The 20,320-nt window shown below is 46.1% G+C and overlaps 1 long non-coding RNA gene across 1 annotated transcript; it reads left to right on the top strand.

Moving 5' to 3' along the window:
• Nucleotides 1-2,986: 2,986 nt before the first annotated feature.
• On the top strand, nt 2,987-4,185 carry LOC138295852 (uncharacterized). Its single transcript, XR_011203702.1, has 3 exons — nt 2,987-3,131; nt 3,686-3,752; nt 3,836-4,185. It is a non-coding gene; the product is annotated as an uncharacterized lncRNA (long non-coding RNA).
• The last annotated feature ends 16,135 nt before the right edge of the window (nt 4,186-20,320 follow it).

Raw genomic sequence — 20,320 nt, 5'->3', positions numbered from 1 at the left:
TGAAAAACGAATTGGACAGTATTTCACTATCAGTACATGTAAAGCTCACCAGTACATGTCCTACCTTTTAAATACACTGCACCCTGCTCATGGGACTACATGGGGCCTATCTTAAGGGTGTATTACATGTACTAAAAGGGAAGGTTTGGGCCTGGCAAGTAAGTGCACTTGCCAGGTCGATATGGCAGTTTGAAACTGGACACACAAACACTGCAATGGCAGGTCTGAGACACACTTACAGGGCTACTGATGTGGGTGGCACAATCAGTGCTGCAGGCCCACTAGTAGCATTTGATTTATAGGCCCTGGGCACACATGGGGCACTATACTACGGACTTACTAGTAAATCAAATATGCCAATTATGGATAACCAATCATAGTCACAATTTACACTGGGAACACTTGCACTTTAGCACTGATCTGCAGTGTTAAAGTGCGCATAGTACCAAAAACCAGCAAAAACAAAATCCAGCACACAGTCAAAAATACAGGAGGCAGAGGCAAAAAAACCAGGGGAAACCATGCCAAGAATGCCAGATCTAACACGCCCCCCATCCCTGGCTGAGAGTGGGGAGAACTACCGAACCTCATGGGAGTTTCATCACTAAGGCAGAAGAATCTAGACAGACCATCAGCATTGGCATGTTCTATACCAGAGCGGTGTGCCACAGTGAAGTCCATTCCCTGTAGAGAGATGGCTCACCTCAATAGTTTAAGGTTCTCACTCCTCATCTGCATCAACCATCTGAGCGGCCGGTGGTCTTTCTGAACCCGGATGTGAGTCCCAAACAAGTAGGACCTTAGCTTCTTCAGTGACCACACCACAGCAAAAGCTTCTCTCTTCAATTTTGCTCCACACCTGTTCATCGGGGATTAACCTCCTGCTAACAAAGGCTACAGGCTGGTCAAGACCCTCTTCGTTTAGCTGTGCTAGAACTGCCCCAATACCATGCTCTGAAGTGTCAGTCTGCACAACAAATACCTTGGAGAATTTGGGTGCCTTCAGCAAGGGTGCTGTGCACATCTCTGCCTTCGGGCATCAAAAGCGGTTTGATAAGCCTCAGTCCAGACAACTTTTTTGGTTTGCTTCTTGGAAGTCAGTTCTGTCAAGGAGGCAACAACAACGCCATAGCCCTTTGTCAAATCACCTGTAATAGTCAATGAGACCTAAAAAGGCTCTCACCTCTGTCTGGGTCTTGGGGGCTTCCTAAACCAGAAATGTGTCAATCTTGAGTTGTAGGGGTGCCACCTTTCTGCTCCCCATCTGAAGGCTCAAGTAAACCACCAACCCCGTCCCTATCTGACACTTACTGGCCTTAATAGTGTGGCCTGCCTTCTGCAAGGCCTTCAACACTTCCCAGAGGTGATGTGAGTGATCCTCCCAGCTGGAACTGAACACTGCATTGTCATCCAGGTAGGCGGCGCTGAAATCCTCCAGCTCATCCAAGACCTGGTTGACCAACCTCTGAAAGGTGGCAGGGACATATTTCAACCCAAAAGGCATGACCAGAACAGGTAGTACCCCTCTGGCGTTGAAAACGCTGACCTCTCTTTGGCCCCTTCAGCCAAGGCAATCTGCCTGTACTCAGATATAAAGTCAAACATACTGAGGACCTTGGCAGCTCCTAGCCCATCTATGAGCTTATCAGCTCTTGTGGAACAGACAAGACAAAAAGTGAAGGCCCAGATTTTGCAGCATTGCAGTCGCATTAGATGTAAAATACAGGGTGCGCCTTTGGTGGATCATTTTACTGCATTGAACCATCCAGTGGATTCTCTAAGATAGTTGGTGATTGATAAAATCATTCAAAATCGAAGAGGGGGTGATTTGACAAATATTTTGAATCTGAGAGAGTGTATATGGTCAATGAGGGAACCAATGAATATGAAGAAATATCTAGACAAACAGCAGGTTTGGGCAATGGTTAATTGAAAATATTAGGATTTGATCACTGGATGTGGTTTATTTACTGACTAGTTCTTGTAAGATACATGGGACATTTAGATGTAGAACTATAAAACATGAGGAACATCTAGGTGTAAAAAAGTTCTATTGAAATTGGCAATAAAGTACCTTTTTGCGAGTGCCCAATTTACCTATGGACACCTTTGTGAAATGGGTAAATAATATGAGGGTTAATGTTGATTGTGTTCCTTTTGAATATATAAGGTAAGGGACTACTGAGTTTTTTTATAGTGTTTTTTGTATTATTGGAATCTGGACAAAGATTCATTTTGAATCTGGGAAGTTAATTTTGGAGGTACGGAATTGTTTCTGCTCTATTTTTGGAGTTTTGATTGAAATAAGACCAGATAAGGCGTGGATATATTTTGAAGATCGTGATATGAATTAAATGGAAACGGTTTCCGAAAAGTTTTTGAATTCGCTTGCTTTTGGTAAAATAAGGTAAACCTGCCGGCAATGTTGTCTGTCCCGATATTAGAACGTGAGTGCAAATGCAGCCAAGTGGACAGTGAATGTGTTTGGGAACTTTAGTGCTGATCGGCAGACACACCTTGTGTAGAGAGGAGGTATTTGAAAATAGGAGAGAGATATCTCACCACAGAATGTTTGTGGTGTTTTAGATGCAGAATGAGGTTTTCAGAGGATCATGATTTTAGCGACTACTAATGCCTGGTTCGTTTTCAGAACAGGCTTGATTATGGAAGTTTTTGAATTCACTTGTTTTTGGTAAAATAAGGTAAACCTGCCGGCAATTATGTTTTGTCTGTCCCGGTCTTAGAACAGGAATGTAAATGTACCCTACAGTGAATGGTTTGGGTATTTTTAGTGCCGATCGACAGACGCACCTTGTGTGTAGAGCAGACATTTGAAAATAGGAGAGATACCTCACCACAGAATGTTTGTGGTGTTTTAGATGCGGAATGAGGTTTTTAGAGGATCGTGATTTGTTTAGCGATTACTAATGCCTGGCTTGTTTTCAGAACAGGTTTGTTCAGGGAAATAAAACTGACGAAGGGAAATGCTAATATGGCTGCAAGTATTTGAATACACGGCGGATCGGACGTGCGGCCGCACTATATAAAAACGCGCGTTTCACGATGTCGCGTTTCTAATGTATTTAGAATGCTGATGGATACTGCAGGATCGAAATAGGAATGGCCATAAGGTATTACAAGTATATGACCCTTTGTTTGTGATTAATATCATGAAAGGTCAATATACTAGTGGACGGATATAATGTCATATATCTAAGATGGTAGAAGAAGTAGTCTTTCTCTTTATATGATTTTATTTTATCGATGTATGAGGAACTGTAGTAATGGATTCTTGAGTCGAGTAAAGAAGATTATGGTAAGGAGGTTTGCCTAGTTCATTAAAGGTTTGGCTTATGAGATAATATGAGGAATAAAAAATAAATAAGTGTATTTTGATCATTGAAACCATGGTGTGGATTGGGTCTTGAGTAAATAGATATGAAAGATACGATTGATATAGGTAACAAGTATGAGTTAGAATATTTTGTAATTTTATTGAAGGAAATAAGGATCATACAAGGAAGAACTTGGGAGATGTGCCCTTGGTAATTGATTTACAACAAATGTGAAGGTATATTGTTTAGGGTGGGACGGACACAATCATGAGAGATACCATGTTATAGATGACTTGTAATGGAATGTGTGTATTTGAATAAATTGTGTTGTCTTCTGCTTGTATTTGTAGATTGATTTTGATTTGAAGATTTTGTCTGGAGATAAATACGTTGGTACTGATTAAATTGTAACTAGTGGTAAGTAGAGATGATGTTGGGTTAGAACAGAATGGGACAGAGAGGATTATTTGGTATGATTGATTTGATTTATATTATTGTAGGAGTCCCTATTGGTTTGTCCTGAAGAAGACCCGTGGAGGAGCCTTTGAGTTTGGCCCAAGAGCGTAAAGGGGGTTGAAACGTCGACAATGATGCTCTAGCCTGTTGGAGTTGTATATGTGGAGGAAATTAAGGATTGGTTGAATACAGAGAAAGATTAACCAACAGGCTGTGTATACTTTTTTAGTAATTGTTATATTACATGGTGATGAGATTTATCTTCTCTGTTTTCTTTCTTCAAACATGAGCAGTTGATCTTTGCACTTTTTCTGTCCTTCTACTGTTTGGGTGTTGTGTCAGGGACTCCTTTTGATATGTAAGAAAGTGTTTTATACTGTATATATTAATAAAATGATTTTCTCTAATGTATTTTTACCCATTCTGTTCTTTATTGTGAGTAAACCCTTGTGTTAATAATGTGGTCTCCTTTGGGGACGTTGTAGTTTATGTAACATCATTCTTACCCAGTCCCCTTGGTTAAGGTTTGGGTTACCCTCTGTGGTTTTGTTATATATTATCAGCGCTTGGGGCAGTCTTAGTGGCAGCGCTGAGCCCACAGTGGTCCACAGAGAATCTCAGTTCAGGAGTTGCACCTGTATGCAAAGTGAAGGAATGGCAAGAGGACATCCCACTTATGCCTCATGGAGTCTGACAGACCCATAATCATGCCTTCGGGGGTACGGGTGTACCTTTCAATCAACCCATTTACTTGGGGGTGATAAGGAGTGGTGAACTTGTAGGTTACCCTACACTCCTTCCACAGACACTTCATATAAGTGGATATGAAGTTGGTACCTCTGTCAGATACCACCTCCTTGGGGAACCCCATGCAGGAAAAGATCCCATTAATGCCCAGCCGACCATCATGGTGGCGTCACTGACCTTAGAGGGATAGCTACTGGGTACAGGGTGCCGTGGTCCACCAAGACAGGATGTACATGTTGCCCTTGGCTGTCTTGGGAACCAGAGGCCCCACAATGCCGATCCCCACCCACTCAACAGGGGTACTCACAACAGAGAATGGTTGGAGAGGAGCCTTTCATCTCCCCCCTTTCTTGCCACTTGCCCAGCAAGTCTGACATAACCTACAATGCTCATCGGCATGCCTTCGCATTTGGGGCGAGTAGCAGTGAGTGAAAATCCTCGCAAATCTTTGGTCCTGCCCCAAATGTCCTGCCAAAGGCACAACAACCTCAGGCCCACTATACAGGAGAACATTGTCCCAGTAGATCCAATGTGATCCAGATTCCTTGCCAGCCACCTGGTATGCAGCCTGCTGCCACAGATCCTCAAAAGAAGGGCATGTTTTCTGCACCTCACAGAACTCCTCTGTGGTGGGGCCCCATTCTTGCTGCTAATAGGTCAGCTCAGAAACAACCCCCAGTCTGGGCACCTGCTCCCCTGTAGGTTCTGGGGTGTACTCCTCAGGTTCAGCCTGAGCCCAGACCATGGGAACTTCAGGGGTAGGTTTCCCGTGCCCCCTGCTCCTCCTCTTCCTGGCAGACACCTGGGCCACTTTTTCAGGCTCCAGATCCTCCTGATCACCATTACTGGCTGCCATAGACCGAGTGGTCATACGTGCCAGCTCAGGCTGAACTACCATTTCCAAGTGTGACTTGTGTTCCTCCTCACACCAGGTGCAAGTGTCAGCTCCTCCCACCACTCTAGCCCTGGAAGACCCATCAGGATATGCAGAGCACACCTCAGCTCCCTTTGTGTGACTGTCTAGAGTAAATTCACAACCAGCCCATCTGTCATCCTTAGCCAGACGTGTAATCTACAGCCAGGCAGAGGCACAGAATGGTTAATACTCACTTCCCAAAGGTGGCATACTCAAACTCACAAGTTAAAAACCATCTTCACTAGAAAATGTATTTTCAAATTGTGAGTTCAGAGACCCCAAACTCCACATCTCGATTTGCTCTCAATGGGAAATTACACTTAAGAATATTTCAAGGCAATCCGATGTTAGCCAATGGGAGAGATAGGCTTTACATTAGTGAAAACTGAATTAGGCACTATTTCACTATCAGGACATGTAAAACCCACCAGTACATGTCCTACCTTTTAAAAACATGGCACCCTGCCCATGGGCTACTTGGGCCTACCTTTGGGGTGCCTTACATGTACTTAAAGGGACGGTTTGGGCCTGGAAAGTGGGTGCGCTTGCCAAGTTGACATGCACACATGGACACTTCAATGGCAGGCCTGAGACATGTTTACAGGGTTAGTCATGTGGGTGGCACAAACAGTGCTGCAGGCTCTCTAGTAGCATTTGATTTACAGACCCTGGCCACACATGGTGCACTATATTAGGGACTTGGTAGTAAATCAAATATGCCAATCATGGATAACCAATCATAATCACAATTTACACAGGGAGCACTTGCACTTTGCACTGATCAGCAGTGGTAAAGTGCCCAGAATACTAAAACCAGCAAAAACGAAATACAGTGCACAGTCAAAGATACAGGAGACAGGCAATAAGACAGAGGACCCACACCCAGGATGCCAGGTCTAACACTGTCCAATTCTTGTCCATTTTTGGGTACTGTTCTGAAAGGGAGAAATTTAAGACATGGCACCATTTGCAATGTTGATCATTTGTTGTTTTACAGATCTTCCTTTTAGCAGCCAATGTTAATGTGTTCAGCTTATCTTTTGCCTAGAGAGGCTGGAGTAACCTACCAAAAATCACAAGAGCTACATAATCATAGTTGTTCCTCACTATTTGCTCCAGTTCAACCAATGTAACCCTTGTGAAACTTATTGATGGTGAAATTCCAATGTTAAGAACATCCTTTATAAAAGAATAATTAGCTCACTGAAGCTCTCACAACTGATCTGGGGCTTTATTCAATATAACGGATAAATCAAGTACAAAATCACTGATAGAAGATCTATATGTGTTGGACAGGTGGTTGCCTTTAGAGGAGCTCCTACACATAGACGTTCATGCAATGGGAAAAACAGACAATGCCTATATATCTTTCATCCTGTATGACTTGTACAATGCTACCGCCAATGTACTCAACCCTCTATCACACAGGTTTGAACTACTCAAACTGTAAGGAATCAAATAGTTTTAGGGCATTTCTAGCAGTAAGCTCTTTTTCCATGCAGAACACAGTGCCAGTTACCCGCTAATGAATGCCTTCGTACTGGTCCTCGTGGTTACCCCAGAATCAAGTGATTTGAAAGCAATCAAATAAACTGTGCCCTCACCACTGTTTTTCATGTCTGTTTTATGTGGTTTGTGAGTACTACTATTTACATTGGTTACTTACTACACAAAAGTTCCAGCTTGTGACCTTCTGGATATGTCTCTTCTTCAATGAAAAAAAGAGCATCAGGTCAGGCTTCAAACTTTTGACCAGCTACCTGTTGTATAAATGGGCTGTTGGAGGATTTCAAGCTTGCATTGTTGTGGCTGTTTATTTTTTTTGCTTATGCCAGAACTGACTGCCCTGATGCTGCCATGGCTGGGTGTAACACCCATCTGCCAGGTAGAGTTTGCTGATGCAGATACGCAAAGGGTAACAAGGCTTGGTATTGCCAGGACTCTTTCATGTGGACCCATGTAACGTAATGCCCCACCATCATCCTCTACTGCTTTGGGCCTTGTGAGCTGTGAACCAAACTTATCAGACTGTCCAACTTGCTTATTATTTTGGTGGAATTCCGATATGCATCCATATCTTACTTTTAAATGTGTCAACTGTGATCCTGATGCTTATCCAGCTTCCTCATCCTAGGAAATCCTAGGAAAATGTGCGCACATCAATTAGTTGTTTGATTATGAGAATGTAAAATAAATGCAAACCAGAACTTGTGGTGTCTGACTCAAGGAGCTGGAGGTAAAGTGACTGAGTGAAGCGAAACAGTGATGGAGTTCTTGTTGTCTGTTGATGCTGTTGCTCCTTGTTCGACTTGGCATCCTTGGCGTGGTCTCCCCTAACTTTTTGCCTCTGTTTCCCAGGTTGTTGATGTGTGCTGGACTCTGTTTTTGCTGTTTTTGTTTCTCTGGGCACATTACCACTGCTATCCAGTGCTAAAGTGCAAGTGCTCCTATACAAAATGTGTATGTAATTGGTTCATCCATGATTGGCATATTTGATTTACTGGTAAGTCCCTTCTACAGTGCACTAAAGGTGCCCAGGGCCTGTAAATAAGATGCGACTAGTGAGCCTGCAGCACTGGTTGTGCCACCCACAATAGTAGCTCAGTGAACATGGCTCTGACCTGCCACTGCAGTATCTGTGTGTGCAGTTTTAAACTTCCAATTCGACTTGGCAAGTGTACCCACTTGCCAGGCCTAAACCTCCCCTTTTCTTACATGTAAGGCACCCCTAAGGTAGGCCCTAGGTAGCCCCATGGGCAGGGTGCAGTGTATGTTTAAGGTAGGACATATACTAATGTGTTTTATATGTCCTTACAGTGAAATATTGCTAAATTCGGTTTTCACTGTTGCAAGGCCTATCCTTCTCATAGGTTAACATTGGGGTTGCCTTTAAATATGATTAATGTGTAAGTTCCCTTTGGGAGCAGATAGACATGTGGAGTTTGGGGTCTCTGAGCTCACAATTTAATAATACATCTTTTATTAAAGTTGATTTTAAGATTGTGTGTTTGAAAATGCCACTTTTAGAAAGTGAGCGTTTTTTTGCTTAAACCATTCTGTGACTCTGCCTGTTTGTGTATTCCCTGTCTGGGTCAGTTTGACAGTTGGGCTGTTTTCATCTCTCTCTAGGCAGTGACACAAAGGGAGCTGGGGTGTAGCCTGCATATCCTGATGAGCCATCTGTGCTAGAAGGGAGGGGAGGAGTGGTCACTCACACCTGAAAGGGCTGTGTCTGCCCTCACACAATGCAGTCTCCAACCCCCTGCTGTGTGTCTGGGGCCTGGCCTGGGCAAGGCAGGATTTGACAACCAAGAGAGACTTTTCTTTGAAGTAAGCCCACTTCAAAGGGCAAAATGGGTATATGAAGGGCACCCAAAACCACAGACTTTAGATTGCTTCTGGAAACCAAGAGGAACCTCTGCCTGGAGAAAAGCTGAGGAAGAAGAGCTGCCCTGCCTCTGACTGTGCTACACAAAGGCGGTGATTCTAACCGCGGCGGGCGGAGGTCGCCGCCCGCCATGCGGTTACCGCCAAATGACCGCACCGCGGTCACAAGACCGCAGCGTCCATTCTGGCTTTCTCGCTGTGCTGGCGGGCGACCGCCAAAATGCCGCCCGCCAGCACAGCGGGAAAGACCCAGCAACGATGAAGCCGGCTCCGAATGGAGCCGGCGGAGTTGCTGGAGTGCGACGGGTGCAGTAGCACCCGTCGCGAATTTCAGTGTCTGCTAGGCAGACACTGAAATTCTTTTTGGGGCCCTCTTCCGGGGGCCCCTGCAGTGCCCATGCCATTGGCATGGGCACTGCAGGGGCCCCCAGGGGCCCCGCGGCACCCCCTACCGCCATCCTGTTCCTGGCGGGAGACCCGCCAGGAACAGGATGGCGGTAGGGGGTGTCAGAATCCCCATGGCGACGGACCGCGCTCCGCCGCCATGGAGGATTCTCAAGGGCAGCGGAAAGTCGGCGGTACACCGCCGACTTTCCGTTTCTGGCCGCGGCTGAACCACCGCGGTCAGAATGCCCAGCGGTGCACCGCCAGCCTGTTGGCGGTGCTACCGCGGTCATTCGCCCTGGCGGTTTTTACCGCCAGGGTTAGAATGACCACCAAAGTCTCCTTTTGTTTTTTAATTGATAAGTTGACTTGTGTATTGTGGATTTTTGTCATTTTGGTCTTGTTTTGTTTAGATAAATATTTTCTATTTTTCTAAACCTGTGTTGTGTCATTTTGTAGTGTTTTCATTAAGTTACTGTGGCGGTGATTCTAACCATGCGGTTACCGCCAAATGACCGCACCGCGGTCACAAGACCGCGGCGGCCATTCTGGCTTTCCTGCTGTGCTGGCGGGCGACCGCCAAAAGGCCGCCCGCCAGCACAGCGGGAAAGACCCAGCAACGATGAAGCCGGCTTCGAATGAAGCCGGCGGAGTTGCTGGAGTGCGACGGGTGCAGTAGCACCCGTCGCGAATTTCAGTGTCTGCTAGGCAGACACTGAAATTCTTTTTGGGGCCCTCTTACGGGGGCCCCTGCAGTGCCCATGCCATTGGCATGGGCACTGCAGGGGCCCCCAGGGGCCCCGCGGCACCCCCTACCGCCATCCTGTTCCTGGCGGGAGACCCGCCAGGAACAGGATGGCGGTAGGGGGTGTCAGAATCCCCATGGCGGCGGAGCGCGCTCCGCCGCCATGGAGGATTCTCAAGGGCAGCGGAAAGTCGGCGGTACACCGCCGACTTTCCGTTTCTGGCCGCGGCTGAACCGCCGCGGTCAGAATGCCCAGCGGTGCACCGCCAGCCTGTTGGCGGTGCTACCGCGGTCATTCGCCCTGGCGGTTTTTACCGCCAGGGTTAGAATGACCACCTGTGTGTGTTGGTACAAATACTTTACACCTAGCACTCTGAAGTTAAGCCTACTTCTCGTGCCAAGCTACCAAGTCGGTGAGCAGGGGTTAGCTGACGGTGATTCTCTTTTACCCTGACTAGAGTGAAGGTCCTTGCTTGGACAGGGGCCAACCAAAGACCCCATTTCTAACACTCCTGTTGAGTTTTGTGTCAAAAATTCATTAGGTCTTAGGATAGCAGGTGAGCATTTTCTAATGTCACAATCATAGGGCATAAGTAGCAAGTCTATAGTAAGGTTGTAGCTGCTACTGTTAGTGCTGTTAATGTCACCTTCTGTGTCAAAAACTGAATCCAGTTGGTTTAGGGACAGCAGTGTTGTTGTTTCAGTAGTAGCGTCTTTCATTGTCACTTTCACCATGATCACTGGTTCATGTTTACCATCATCACAAATGCCACTGGAAACTGGGCCTTTCCAGAAACTTCATTTTACACTGACACTCAGGCTCAGGGGGGTCAGTGCCTTTCTACATTGCGTGAAAGGCACTTGGTGAAGATGAGGTATTAGGTTTCCTGTGTCATGGATGAGATGAAGAAGAAGCCAGCAGGTACAAACTTGTCCTCTGCTTCTACATCGGCTGTGGGAAAAAAACAGTCAAATCCTTTGAAATAGCTGGTGGTTTCTAAGAACCTCTAAGACACCCAGGGTGCCCTCAGATGGATGGCTGGAACAAATGCCCGAAAAATCAGGCAAATTTACTTTGCTTCACAAGGCCCTGACACACCCACGCCATTGAACCTATTAATAAGGATCTTGTCACTGGTATGAATTTGTCCCTGTTTTCACCTAATGTACAATTAATGTCTCATCCCCAGATATACTTGTCATTGTGGATCGCATTCTTGTTTCTATGATACATACATTTTCATCAGGCAAATTTCATTCATAATAATTTTACTCTCCGCACTCATGATGGTACAATCGGTGATGGTTTCCTTACCCTTTGTCGGATTATCTGACAAGCCAGAGGGTAACAACGGCAGCTCCAGCATAGGTTTCAATGGTGTAAACACAGTAATTCTACAACTCTAAAGATAGCGAGAACTCGCAGGAACCCAGGTTTGGCAAGGTCGGAAATAGAGCTGGGAAACAATGAGTTCGGCAGCACAGGAGCCGAAGTAGAAGAGTCCCTAAATCACTTATTAAAGTTCTCTATGTAAGTTGAAGGATACTTAACACTCTGCCTATTCATTGTTTCTTTTAATGACTACAGGTATTTTGTCACTTTTGCTGAAAAAGTCCACATAGCCTCTTGTGAGAAGGTGATACTGATAATCTAATCCGCCTGTTTTTTTTTGCTTTTTGATCACCTGGTTTTTGACCTTTTACTGTGGGGGAGCTTCATCACCTGTGACTCACCCACAGTAAACTCATGGTAAAATGGACTGTGCATGTTTACCACCAGTGCCCACCTTTTAAGACAAGATCGTGGCGATGCAGCAAGGATAAGAGGCACCTGGCTGGTTACACATGGGCTTGTGAGCACACGCTTGTGCACACATGGGACAGCTGCACGTGAGAGACTCTTTTTCTGCGTAGCCCAAGATCTGCGCACAGGTAGCCTGGCTCAGAAAGGACTATGCAGAATGGATTGTGACCTGGAATAGGCCTTATAATGTCGGTGTACAGATGTAGGGAAAGGCAGTGTGCTTTACTGTCTTGGCTGTAGTGACACTCCATTATATTTGTATGGGAAAGGCTTCCCTAGGGTGAAACTTCAGTTCCCTAGAGCCCACAGACTCCAAAGTCTCACCAATGTAGACTGTAAACTTTATGAAAAGAACACTGCTGTGAAGTCTAAAAGCATATCTGTACAGCTTATTGGTCATCCAGGAATGTCATATTTCTCCAACCTTTTGTGACCCTGCTATGCTAGGTTATTTACTTTTCTCTCCAGTTGCAGAAACAAAGGCCTCACCCATCAAAAGAAGCAATTAACAGTGCTGAAGTCCGCTCTGAAGGAGGAAGGAATTGGGTGAAATTGATCTGAATCAATCAGCCAGCTGTCATACCGTGACCAGGAAAAGGGCCTGCCCCAGGCCACTCAACAAAGGAGGGAGTCCAGACCTCTGCAGCCAAACTAGAGAGGGGCTCCTTTGAAGATTTGCTGGGGGAAGGCCCTGTCAGTGATGTCAGTGATGGGTGGAGTTGAGTCTCCCAGAGTACATGTGGCAAGTGACTCCTGGGTGACACCATTTTAAGCTATCCCAGAAGACTGTGGAAGGAGGTTGGGGTGGGGCGGAGAGGTGATGTGGTACATCAAGAGAGGCCAGAGGTGCAGCTCTGTTGGACAACCCCGCTCCCACTTAAAAGGTCCTGTGCAGGGGAGAGAGCTCTCTCTTGGATGTGCTTTGCTGCAGAAAATTGGGACTGGAGGCAGGTCAATTGACAATTGGAAGGAACAAACCCCTGACTGCCTACTGGATCAAGGACCCTGCTTCTGATTGACACCAGGATCAGTTGTGGGAAAGACTGGGCTCTGCGCAAAGAGGAAAGGCCCAGAAAAAAACAAAGTGAAATGCTGATGCAGGAAGTCAGGGAAACATGTTTCTGCAAAGTTTGCCATCTTTGAGGTCAGGAGGCCTAAAGAGAGTGCACCAGGAGCAAATTGACACTAAGATCATTGAAATCTGCCTGACAGGGCCCGAGATATGGCTGTTCCAACATAGAGCAACCTTTGATCTTTACCAACTGATGACAAAGCCTATGGGGCTCTGATGCTGGTTTTCACCTTGCCCCCGGTCCAGGGCCCGGGGGCAGCCCAAGATGAAGGAAAATGCAAAAAAGCGCTGTTGCACTTCACCAAAGGTGTGGAGGGTGGGGGAGTGCTGTTGCACCCCCACATCATGTGGAAGGGTCCCAGGACTCCATGCTTGTGCCCTGTAATGAGAGGACTATCAGGGCATGCAGTTGCGCCCCCTCAAGATTTCAAGGAGGGGCCCAGGATCCCAAGCCTGGGCCCGAGAAGATGCAGCTGTGGGGGTGTGCCATCCCGCCCCACCGGTGCGAGAGGGGCCCCCAGACCACATTCCTGGGCCCCAGACAACAACAAGAATTGAGGGGAAGGGCTGCTGCACACCCCTCAATGCCCCCTGCCTTCCCCACTCTCCAACCTGCATCCCTAGGGAGCGGGAAGGTCGGTCGAGCAGTGCATATCTGTCCGCAGGACTGGACAGACCAGATCTGAAGTGCCGGCTCTCATGGAAGCATGCGAGGGTGCTGGCCATGTGGGGAGCCAGAGAGAGGGGCCAGGGGTGAGCTCCCCAAGGCATTCATAAAAAATAAATTAAACAAGAAAAAATTAAGGAAACCACCAGAGCGTTTTTCCACAAAGCAGCGGGAGAGCCAAACATTTCATGTGCATGGCACTCCCAGATGAGTTCTCCATCATGCTCTGTGGGGCCTGTCTGCATTTTTTAGCAAAACATCACTCGTTTTGTTGTTGTAGTGACCCCAAGACGGCTGCAGGAGAAGCACAGCATCCCCCCTCAAAAAGAATTCAAGCGTCCCCACTCTTTCAGGGGACTGCGAAATGATAACACCTAAAGGGTTTTGCAATAATTCAGTGCACTCACCATGTTAGAACTTCCATTTTATCTGCAAGTGATGCTCCCTCTAGGGGCAAAAAGTATGGTTGCAATGTTTGTGGTCTAGCCATTTCTAATGAGAGCTGCTCAAATTAACAACCTCCCCTAGGGGTGAATGGAGGTGATTACACCTTGGAATTTTTAAAGTGATGTCCTTCAGGGACCTTGATAAATGTGCAGCATTATGCGGGAATGCAATTATTAAATTGCGTATTTCATGATAACGGTAATCTTGATAGCACAAACCAGTCAAACATTCCTCAAACATATGTTTGCAAATGCTTTATTTGAATAATGAGACTGACAGCCACTCGTGATCAAAGTAGATATGCCCTATTGCCAGTATTAAGTGCCTTCCCTCCAAGTTATACTCAGATATTGCATTTTAATACATGTGAATGTTTTTGACATGTGGTTTGTTGGTCTAAAGTTCCCTTTGGGGGAGACAAGAATGAGTATGCAATGTCACCCAAAAGTATTTCTATCAGCTTGTGTATATTTTTAAAATGTTGCATAGTATTGAGTAGTATGTGTGTAATAAATGTACTTTTTTCTTTTCAAAAGAAAAATAACTTACTGGACAATCATGTATTGAGTGGTCTTATTGTGTACTTTTGAATGGTGATTACTAGCCCACCCCACCTCCCTGAGTGTACCTTGGACTGTTCTGCTTTGCCTCCCTGTGAATGTCAAGCGCTACAATGGAGTCTTTGGTTCCCAGTGGAGGACAAATGTGGACCCATTATTTGTGGACTCATTTTCTAACACTTTTCCTTGGATCCAGGTAAATCGTTTTTTCAAACTGTTTTTAGTTTTCTCTTTTTCTATGATGGACAAATTAAAGAGTTAAGGTTTGTTGAGCAGTGTGTTGTTCCAGGAAACAGACATGTAGCACAGTGGCCTGAAGACAACACTTATTCGAGTCAAGGCTCTGCTCATACTGCAGGTCAATAATAGGCATAATTGTGAAATTCTGTAGAGATTAAAGCTTTCCATTTTAATCTGACTTGTTGCTGAAATGTTAGACACCAATAATACACCGGTCTTATAGAGAGGACAAAAATATAAGTCAATCAGAAGAGGATGATCCCAGTAGAGGGTATGCCAGGAAAAAAGAATCACTTTTAATGCCACAGATGCGGACCCAGCTTTGATACGTCCATGGCTTCATATTTCTCAGACAGCCCTAGGTAGGTGGTCTATCCTCCACAGACACTTACAAATTCAATTGGATTATTGGATCATTGAGTCATTGCAATACAGATGGGGCCCAAGGCCACTGTGTACTATTTTCTACGCTATAGCGTTAAACTACGTGATTGATTGCAGTGTTTTCTTCTCCTTTTGTGACATGAGTAGGTCATATTTTGACATTCTGGAATTAGACTGCGATGCCGAGATACATCAGACCACTGGAACATAGTAAGTGTCAGAGGCATTCACATATGTCGCTGTTCTTTTTTCAGGTCGATGAGTTTCTGAGGCAATAAATTATGGACAGCAAAATATTTGTAACTCTTAAAAAATTGTCTCCTAAACCGAGTGTAGGCTGGTCAACTGTGCTTCCTTTCACAAAGATGAGCACTAAGAAAAATGCAGAGCATGCAACACTGAGGACTGCATCAATCTGCATCCTTAATGTTAAAAAGTGCACTACAATCAATGATATGCTGACACACATAGGGAAGATTTAAGAGTCCCAGACACCTCCTTGTGCAACATCAGCGTCATTTTTTTAAATGCTAATGTGCCCCAAAGAGGCTAAAATCGCAGCAGCAGATTTACAAAGCGGCACATTGCATGAGTGCGCCACTTTGAAATCGTTTGCGCTACATTATGCCTGCTCCAGCTATAAGGTATGCAAAGGGGATGTAACCCCTGTTAGAGGGGGCCAAAAAAATGGCACAAAGAAATCTAAGAGACTTCTTTGTGTCATTTATTTCGACACTTTTAACGCCTGCTCAGAGTAGGCGTTAAAAGGAGGCTCCCATTGGTTTCAGTGGGCCTCTGGGTGCTTCGCAGGATTAGTGTCTGAATTTTTTATGCTAATCCTGCAAAGAGCCGAATTAATGTAAAAAAGTCTAATGCTAGTTCCCTAACTACCGCCATGGTGCACCATATATTAAATACAGTGCACAAATGGTGGCGTTAGGGGAGTGCTAAGGGGTGCAAGAAAATTGGCGCTGCACTATGTGCAGCGCCGCTTTTCATAAATCTACCCCATAATGTGAGTGAACTAGGAATGGGCACACTTGACTGGTATATTTTGTAATTGGTTCACTCAGCCAATATATCAGAGAAAGCAGCAAAATGTTATCACCTATAGCCAGACTGATGGTAGCAGCAGAATAATTCAAAAGAGATTAAGATTACCCCGATGTTAAAGCACAGACATGGTGGTCCTGATCTTGGTGCAGCAACAAAGGGGAGGGAGTCAGGAGATGGAGTGTCAATAGATAGACAAAGAGACAGAGACAGTAAATTATTTTTCCAAGATTCCTTGGGGTATATTTACGAGAAAGTGGTGCATCGCTTCCGATGCACCACTTTCCTTGCGTCCCCCTTGCTTCCCATAACAACATCATGGTTGCACCATATTTGCAATACGGCGCACCACAGCGTCATTACCACAATACCATCAACATTTTTGATGCTGTTATGGCGCTTTGCTGCACTAGTGCCAAAAATGATGGCCCTGAGCAGGTGTCAAACATGACGAAAAAAATGGCACAGTGAAATCTTGTAAATTTCACTGTGCCATTTTTGTCGGGCCTCCCCGCGCGGGAAAGCCACCCTTGCATACATTATGCCTGGCGCAGCCACAATGTGGTGCAAGGGTTTGCCAAGTGGCGCAATGCAGGCATTGAGCCACTTTGAAAATATGGCACGGGGAATGGGCTCCTTAACTCTTCCTTGGCGTTAAGGCGGTGCAAGGGGCTTATAAATGTGCTGTGGGAAAGTACCATCTTGCCTGGCATGTTCCCCCATTTTTACTTGTAGGTATGCTTGTTTTTGTCTGTGTCACTGGGATCCTGCTAGCCAGGACCCCAGTGCTCATAAAGTGTGCCCTGTATGTGTCCCCTGTTTGGTGCCTAACTGCATCACTGAGGCTCTGCTAATCAGAACCTCAGTGTTTATGCTCTCTCTGCTTTTAAAATTGTCACTGCAGGCTAGTGACTAATTTTACCAATTCTGATTGGCACACTGGAACACCCTTATAATTCCCTAGTATATGGTACCTAGGTACCCAAGGTATTGGGGTTCCAGGAGATCCCCATGGGCTGCAGCATTTCTTTTGCCACCTATAGGGAGCTCAGACAATTCTTACACAGGACTGCCATTGCAGCCTGAGTAAAATAACATCCATTTCACACTGCACTTAAGTCACCTATATGTCTAACCCTCACTTAGTGAAGGTTAGGTGCAGAGTTACTTAGTGTGGGGGCACCCTGGCACTAGCCAAGGTGCCCCCACATTGTTCAGGGCAAATTACCCGGACTTTGTGAGTGCGGGGACATCATTACATGCGTGCACTACATATAGGTCAATACCTATATGTAGCGTCACAATGGTAACTCCGAACATGGCCATGTAACATGTCTAGGATCATGGAATTGTCGGGAACAATTCCATGCATCCCTGGGGCTCCAGCATAGAGCCTGGGCACTGGCACTGCCAAACTAACTTTCTGGGGTTTTCTCTGCAGCTACCGCTGCTGCCAACCCTCAGACAGGTTTCTGCCCCCCTGGGGCCTGGGCAGCCCAGTCCCAGGAAGGCAGAACAAAGGATTTCCTCTGAGAGAGGGTGTTACACCCTCTCCCTTTGGAAATAGGTGTTAAGGGCCTTAGAGGAGTAGCCTCTCCTGGCCTCTGGAAATGGTTTTGATGGTGCCCTCCTTGCATAAGCCAGTCTACACTGGTTCAGGGATCCCCCCAGCCCTGCTCTGGCGCAAAACTGGACAAAGGAAAGGGGAGTGACCACTCCCCTGACCAGCACCTCCCAAGGGGAGGTGCCCAGAGCTCCTACAGTGTGTCCCAGACCTCTGCCATCTTGGATGCAGAGGTGTGAGGGCACAATGGACACCTCTGAGTGGCCAGTGCCAGTAGGTGACGTCAGAGACCCCTCCTGATAGGTGCTTACCTTTCTCTGTAGCCAATCCTCCTCTGAGGGCTATTTAGGGTCTCTCCTGTGGGTATCTCAACAGATAACGAATGCAAGAGCTCACCAGAGTTCCTCTGCACTTTCCTCTTCGACTTCTGCCAAGGATCGACCGCTGACTGCTCCAGGACGCCTGCAAAACCACAACAAAGTAGCAAGAAGACTACCAGCAACATTGTAGCGCCTCATCCTGCCGGCTTTCTTAACTGTTTCCTGGTGGTGCATGCTCTGAGGGCTGTCTGCCTTCACCCTGCACTGGAAGCCAAGAAGAAATCTCCCATGGGTCGCCGGAATCTTCCCCCTGCTACCGCAGGCACCAAACTTCTGCATCACCGGTCCTCTGGGTCCCCTCTCATCTTGACGAGCATGGTCCCTGGAACACAGGAGCTGGATCCAAGTGTCCCGACAGTCCAGTGGCCCTTCTGTCCAAAGTTGGTGGAGTTAAGTCCTTGCCTCCCCACGCCAGACAGTAATCCTGTGTACTGCATGATCTGCAGCTGCTAGGGCTTCTGTACACTTTTGCAAGACTTCCTTTGTGCACAGCCTAGCCCAGGTCCCCAGCACTCTGTCCTGCATTGCCCAGCTCACTGAGTTGGACTCCGACTTTGTGGGACTCCCTTTTGTTGTGCTGAGACAACCGCCATGCTCAGATCTTCTGAATGCATGTTCAGGTACTTCTGCGGGTGCTGCCTGCTTCTGCGTGGGCTCTCTGTGTTGCTGAGCACCCCCTCTGTCTCCTCCTCCAAGGGGCGATCTCCTGGTCCTTCCTGGGCCCTGGCAGCACCCAATAACCTTTAACCATGACTCTTGCAGCTAGCAAGGCTTGTTTGTGGTTTTTCTGCGTGGAAACAACTCTGCATCCACTAGCACGCTATGGGACATCTTCTGACCAAAGGAGAAGTTCCTGGCACCTTCCGTTGTTGCAGAATCTTTGGCTTCTTCCACCCAGAGGCAGCCCTTTTGCACCTTCATCCGGGGTTTAGTAGGCTCCTGCCCCCTCTGGACACTTGTGTGACTCTTGGACTTGGTCCCCTTCATTTGCAAGTCCTCAGGTCCAGGAATCCGTCTTCAGTGCTTTGCAGTCAGTTGTTGTCCTTGCAGAATCCCCTATCTCGACTTTACTGTCTTTCTGGGGTAGTAGGGTAACTTTACTCCTACTTTTCAGGGTCTTGGGGTGGGGTATCTTGGATACCCTTAGTGCTTTCTTACATTCCCAGCGACCCTCTACACACTACACTAGGCCTGGGGTCCATTTGTGGTTCGCATTCCACTTTTAGAGTATATGGTTTGTGTTGCCCCTAGGCCTATTGTCTCCTATTGCATTCTATTGTGTTCTACAGTGTTTGCACTACTTTTCTAACTGTTTACTTACATGATTTTGGTTTGTGTGTATATTTTGTGTATATTACTTACCTCCTAAAGGAGTATATCCTCTGAGATACTTTTGGCATATTGTCACTAAAGTAAAGTACCTTTATTTTTAGTAACTTTGAGTATTGTGTTTCTTATGATATAGTGCTAAGTGATATAAGTGGTATAGTAGGAGCTTTGCATGTCTCCTAGTTCAGCCTAAGCTGCTCTGCTATAGCTACCTCTATTAGCCTAAGCTGCTAGAACACTACTAATCTACTAATAAGGGATAACTGGACCTGGCACAAGGCGTAAGTACCACAAGGTACCCACTATAAGCCAGGCCAGCCTCCTACATATGCCCCCTAGTATTCTCGCCACCAATGCTGGTTCAGCGTTTAAAAATGAATAACCATTTATGTGGATGCAAGGCCTGCAAATTACAAAATCACAGGATTTGCTACTGCAAAATGACTTTTTTCATGCCCCAAACTCATTTTGCAATTTTGCAATGTTACCAAATCACAAAATGGGATTGGAAAGGCATAACTAATATAATTACTATGTGGAAGGGGAGTGTTTAGAGTGTCCCTTCTAAATAGCCATTCGTTATGGCATTTATCAATGTTTTGTGACCAAATTCTGGTGGTCACAAATCATTCAAAAGTTAGTGACACCCAAGCTGGGGTGGTAACAAATTCTTAAAAGGAAGAGATCTTCTCAGAATACCTTCTTGCTTGTGAATGTAAAAAGAATTGTTGAGGAGCAGGCAGGGGTCGAGAGGACCACTGCCGACTCTCAAACTTAAAAATAGTTCCCTTTTAAATACAGACCCATTTCCTTTAAGGACAACGGACTTAATTTCAGTGACAAGTTTACT

Source organism: Pleurodeles waltl, chromosome 1_2 (genome assembly GCF_031143425.1).
Source record: "Pleurodeles waltl isolate 20211129_DDA chromosome 1_2, aPleWal1.hap1.20221129, whole genome shotgun sequence".
In the NCBI taxonomy this organism is placed as follows: Eukaryota; Metazoa; Chordata; class Amphibia; order Caudata; family Salamandridae; genus Pleurodeles; species Pleurodeles waltl.
Note: the sequence above shows the minus strand (reverse complement) of the source record. Positions and strands in the feature narration are given on the sequence as shown.